Here is a 6,013-nt window from a genome sequence, read left to right on the forward strand (position 1 = left end):
TAAATCTGTGTTGACTATGTAAATATGATAAAAGAAATATAGAAAGGAAAAATGGGAAATAAGACTGAGATATTTTTAAGTAAAATCAAATCCTTTTCTATTACTGAGGATTGTGTGAAGAGAATTTTGTGAGGTTACTCATTTAAAAAATGTTAGAAGAAAATATTTTAAATAATAATGAAATATTTACAAAGTTTACAGACCTTTTTTCATCCATGGATTTCCAAGTATATTTAACAGTTCTTGGAGTATGAATGCAATGAAGAAATTAAATCATCTTGAAAATTATTTATAATTTTTAAGATTTATTATGATTCTGGCAGGAATAAGCTAATGAATTTTACATCTTTCACCTAATGAAGAATCCAGAATTAGTAGTAAACGTCCATTCAGGTGATTTTGAAAACTTTTATATTAAAAGTGTTAACTAACTTGATTTGCTCAGAATAGATTTTCTAGAAACAATATATGAAGAAATACTCTGAAATAATTTTTTCTAATTATAAAATCTATTGATAAATATTTCTAAATTACAATATGTTCTTGAAATAGTAGGTGTTTTGTCAGTTAAAATTTTTTGTGTTTGTTTAGAATATTTACATAAAAAGTTTGTTTATCAGATATATTCCTAATAGTAGGCTTTAGCTATATCTGCTCTGTTAGCTCAGTTTTAAAAATGTTGTTATGTATGTGCCATTGAGTCGTTTGTGACTCCTAGCAACCCTGTGTAAAACAGCCTATATACCCTGCTCTAGCCTGTGCCAGTCTTACTATTTCAGACACACCTCCCCCCATTCACCAGTCATTTAATCAAATCATCTCATCAAAGGTCTTCCTCTCTTGCACTGTCCCTCCACCCTCCCAAGCGTGATGTCCCTCTCTTGCAGCATGTCCAAAGTATGTCAGATGAAGCTTAAGAATCCTTGTTTCCCAAGGGGAAGCTTGGTTTCACCCTCTCTAGTATGAACTAGTTCTCCTAACAGTCCATGGTATACTCAGTATTTTTTCCCAGCACCACAGCTCAAAGGCATCAGTTCTCCTATCATTCCTAGTCATTGTTCAGCTCTCTGATGCATAGCAAGTAATTGCTTAGACTGTGGCCTGGATCAGGCGCACCTTAGTCTTCAGACTGACATCGTTACTTTTCAGTACTTTGGAGAGGTCTCTGATAGCAGACATTCCCAGTGGGATTCATCTTTTCATTTCCTTGCTGCTGACACCAAGAGTGCTGATTGTGAGGCCAAAGAAACTGAAGTGGTTAACAGTCTTGATCTCTTCATTGTCTGTCTTGATGCTGCCAATTGGCTCAGTGGTGAGAAATTTTGTTTTCTTGATGTTGATCTTCAATCCATATTGAAGGCTGTGGTCCCTGACCTTTCACAGCAAGCGCTTCAGGTCCTCTTCAGTTTCAGCAAGCAGGGGTTGTGCCATCTGCATAACACAGATTGTTGATGAGTCTTTCTCCAATCCTGATGCCACATTTCTCCTCCTATTGCCCAGCCTTGTGGATAATCTGTTCTGCATATAGATTGAAAAGGTATTGAGATAGGACACATTTCTTTTCCAATTTTGAACCATGCAGTGTTTTCTTGCTCTGTTCTGATGACTGCCTCCTCATCCAAGTATAGTTTTAGCATAAGCACGATCAAGTGTTCTGGGATTCTCATTCTTGTAGCACTTTAAAAATACTGTTTTTTTTCCCAGATCAACACTTAATGATTTTGAAGGGAGTCAGTTACCCGAAAACATATCAGCAGAACAAAAGTTTGAAAAGAGTAACTTCAGTATTGTGGAAGGTAAAGTGCTCTGCAAATAATTTTGATCTTTGAAAATACTTAAGATATTTGGGGCTACATGTACCTTAAATAAAAAGCATGTCAGACATTTCATAGGTCATAGTTCTTGGCTAGAGTTTAATCAGAGAATTGTGGGAAGCATTTTAGAAAATACACTGGCCCATATCAACATTTCTAGGGTAAAGATATAGTTTATAAATAGTTCCTTAAGATGCTCTGGAAAACACTCCAAAGTAAACATCACAAAACAAACCTCTCCTTAGTCTTAACAATTCAAGTCCTAAAACTGCCTGATAAAAACTTTATACAACAAAAACCTAATGGTTTGTTTGTAATCCTATTGTGTGCAACTTAGGATTTTTACATAAATTTGGAATTTATTAGAATTTGGTCTGAAAATCTTTTTAAGTTGACATGTTGCTTGTGTTACCCACTAGCAGACATTTAATTTTAATTTTTAATATTGTGAAGTCGGTACATAATGTAAATATAAAAATTGTTTTTAAAACGTGTTTCCATGACAGCAGGAACAAAAATAAGGTAGTTACTACCTTGGGAACAAAATTTGATATTTTAATGAAAGAATTCTTTAGTGTTGGAATTGTTTCGTTCAGATGGAATTCTGGTAGCATAGTTCATAGAGAGTTGTGCTGCTAACCGAAATATAGTGCGTCTTGGGCCATTCAAATCTACCAATGGCTTTTTGGAGAAAAATGAGCAATTTCCTATCATGCAGTTCCCAGCCTCTGAAACCCATTAGAGTCTGATGTGAATTGCCAATTGTGTGGCATTGAGTTTTGTTGAGGCAGAATCGTGTATAATTACATACAATATAATATAAATTTATACAGAGTACTATAGAGGAAAATTCTGCCTAGGGATGTCTAGTGAGCCAGGCAGAGGGAAAAGCATTTAGCAGAGGTATAGAATGGTTTATGAGTGATGGAGGAATTTTTGAGAAATAGAATGGAAAAGCTGTGAAGGATAACCTTTCATATTGCAAAGAAGTCCAGGATTTATTCTTTACCAATGATACTTAATATCTTTGGAATCATGAATTTTCTTTCTAGAAGAATGTGCATTAAATGAATTTCCAGTGTATGTGAACACTGCACAAGTAAACCGTGCTCGCTGCTAGCTAGCGAGTTAAGGACCTAAACCTTGGAAAATAAGTACTCTTCAGGAATTAATGGAGGAAAAACAACAGTCTGGAAGGTTGGGATAGAAGCCATAGAAGGTGCCAATCAAGTGTCCTGCCAAATGCAGTAAAGAGGTTAGGTCAGATGAAGAATGAGAAAGGATTGTTGATTTAGCATTAAGGAGGTGCCTGCTGATCATGGTCCATAGAGTGTTAAAAGCAGCCCAATACAGATAAAGAATAGTCTGTTTAGTGGGGAACAGCTTTTACATTTACTGGAACAGGTAGCATAGAATAGTTGAATAGAAAAGGAAAGGTAGACGCTTGGTTGAGGAAGGTCTTGGAATACATGTTTTTGGTTTTAACAAAAAAAAATAATTTTATATTGACTATTAAGTATAAGATGCTCCAGTGGCTTGTTTGGTAGAGTGAGCTGCTAACCCATTGGTAGCTGGTTCAGATCCACTACTCTTTGGGAGAAAGATGAACAATCTCCCATGCTAATGCTATTTACTGCTTCTGAACACCCACTAGAGGGTCGGCTATGAGTCAGTTCTATGTAATGGCAATTAACAAGAATAAAGGTATTAAAAAGCTTCTCAGTTCCTTACAGATAACCATTGTTTTCATTTCTGTTTTTAAAAAGGCATAGCAAAGTTGACACTTAAAGGATATTTTCCTTACATTTTTGCGTAAAGCCTTTTCTCCATATTATGAAATTTCCCCCAAACATTGGGTCTTTTTTTTAAAAAAGCTTTGTGATACTTGTATCATTTAAGTTGTAAGTGGTAAAAACTGATAAGGGAGTCTCCACCAGCTCCCTCAGCCCTTCAGCTTCTGCCTTTTAATTTCTTAAAAATTAATCCCTTCAAAATCCTAGTTAAGCTACATGCCAGCTGTCTGATAGTAGGCTTCATAAAATGTAGTTTTTATTACTCATAAGTGGTTATGAGGTGGGGATGCAATACAATGTATTTTCTTTACAAATGTGTTTATGAACTCTAAAGATTTTGTTTTATGTTTTCATTTACTCTCATGAGAGGAAGTTTGTGTGTGTTTATGCAAAATGTGCAAATAGAATATTTAGATTAAATGGACCTTGAACATTGTACCTCAAGTGATTGCCCCATCCCAAAGACTAGAATTTAAAAAGGCACATTAAAAAAATACCTTGTTTTGAAATTATTTCCTAGTGCAGAATTCTGTGCTATTTTTACATTTTTGGAAACCAGGTGAAGAGTTAGATGGGCACTCTCCTCTTAGGTGATTGATTCACTGGAAACCTAGCTGAAAGGTCAGCTATGAGTCAGTTCCACCTCAGTGGCAATGAGCTGAGGAATCACACAAAGAATCTGGGTTCATTTGGAGTATAAAAATGATACATAGTATTCAGTGGGTTTAGGGTTGAAAAAGGTCATCAAAGAAATGCAGCTAAAGTTCTCTTTCAAGTCCGGGCCTCCGAGGAGTATTGGACTTTTTAAAATAACCAATTTGTCACCCTTTCTGAATACTACTACCTGCTACTTTAAAGGGTAGGCTTCTTAGATGATTAGACTAGGAGTAAACATCTGGTCAACACTGAGCTAATTTGATATTTCTCCTGAGAATTTGGAATTAGAAAATTAATGCTTTGGGTTGTTGCATTTAGAATGGCCTTGTGGATTAGAATAAATCTAAAGATTAGCTTGTAGTATTCCAGAAAAAAGAGTGACTCCCTTTATCTCTGATAGTCTGGAAGATACTGTTTTGAGTGTTTTGTACCTGTCTGCATTTCCTGCTCTTGGGTTCCATAAAGTGCTGTTGGTGGTGCATTATCAAACATTGGGCTAGTAACAAAGATTGGTGGCTTGAGGCCACCAGTGGCCCTGAGGGAGAAAGATGTGACTAACAGTCTGCTTCTGTAAAGATTAAAGCTTGGGAAACATGCTTCTGTGAAGATTTAACAGTTCTACTCTGTGGTTATGGGCTTAGTAGGAATCCACATTCTGTTGGATCACCTTTTCTTGCTAAGGGGAATACAAATATCTCCCAGTCAGTTGGCCAAGTAGCTGTCCTTCAGGTGTCTTTGTACAGCCTGCTGAGCCACATCCAGGGCAGGTTCTATTTGTTGTAATGTGTCAGTATTCTATAAATTCCTGAGACCTTATATTTTTGCCATTGCCTTCAGTGCATGGCTTTTAACTTCTTCCTTTATTGCCATTGGTTCTTGATCTTATTCCTGAAATGATTACATGTCAGCCAATCTTTCTGGTACAGTGACTGTATTCATTCTGTCTTTTGATACTTCTGGATCATTCAAGATACGCCCATACCATCCTTCAGTATTGTAACCTGAGGCTTGAATTGGTTTTTCAGTTCTTGCTCCGTGAGAAATACGAAGCAAGTCCTTCTCTTTTACGTTCTAGCTCTTTGCACGTTTCATTACATTACATTGTTTTGTCTTCTTGAGCTGCTCTTTGAAAATCATCTGTTCGATTCTTCATTTCTTCCCTTTCTTTTGACTTTTTGACATTCTAGTGCAGTTTTTTAAAAAAACTCTTTTTATTGTAAAAACCATATCTGGAGATCCAAGGGGGGGGGGGAAAGGGTAAGAGCAGAAGGATGAGGATGGGTAGGGATGAAATCACAGGATTGCACAATTTGGTGGGTGGAGAGAGTGGGTACAGGAAGTGAGAAAGATGGTGGGCATAATCTAGCAGGGTTTTTTCTTTCTTCTTTAAAATAGATTGTCTCATTTGTGGGTTTCCCATTTGGGAATAGGGGCACAGACACTCTGGCTACTTCATGCTGAACAGGGACATTTAGATAAAGGGGAAGGGGAGTCGACTTTAACAGTTTACTGGTGGTCTTGAGTTGAAGCTGCATACATTCTTAATCAGAAGATATTTTCATTACAGTTTTTGCCCTCTGGACAGCAAGGTGTTTGCATGAGTCTAGTGGGAATGGTTGGCTGAACTTTGAGGCCCCATACACCTTCGCTTTCTTAGCTGCCAGTTAAAGTTCCGTTTTGTCTCTTGAACTGGGCTCAAGGTTAATTTTCTGGAGCAAGACTCATGTTCAGGTTACCTATGTTGTTGTT

This window comes from Elephantulus edwardii, unplaced genomic scaffold (assembly GCF_000299155.1).
Source record: "Elephantulus edwardii isolate Elephantulus edwardi_28Jun2011 unplaced genomic scaffold, EleEdw1.0 scaffold00001, whole genome shotgun sequence".
Taxonomy (NCBI): domain Eukaryota; kingdom Metazoa; phylum Chordata; class Mammalia; order Macroscelidea; family Macroscelididae; genus Elephantulus; species Elephantulus edwardii.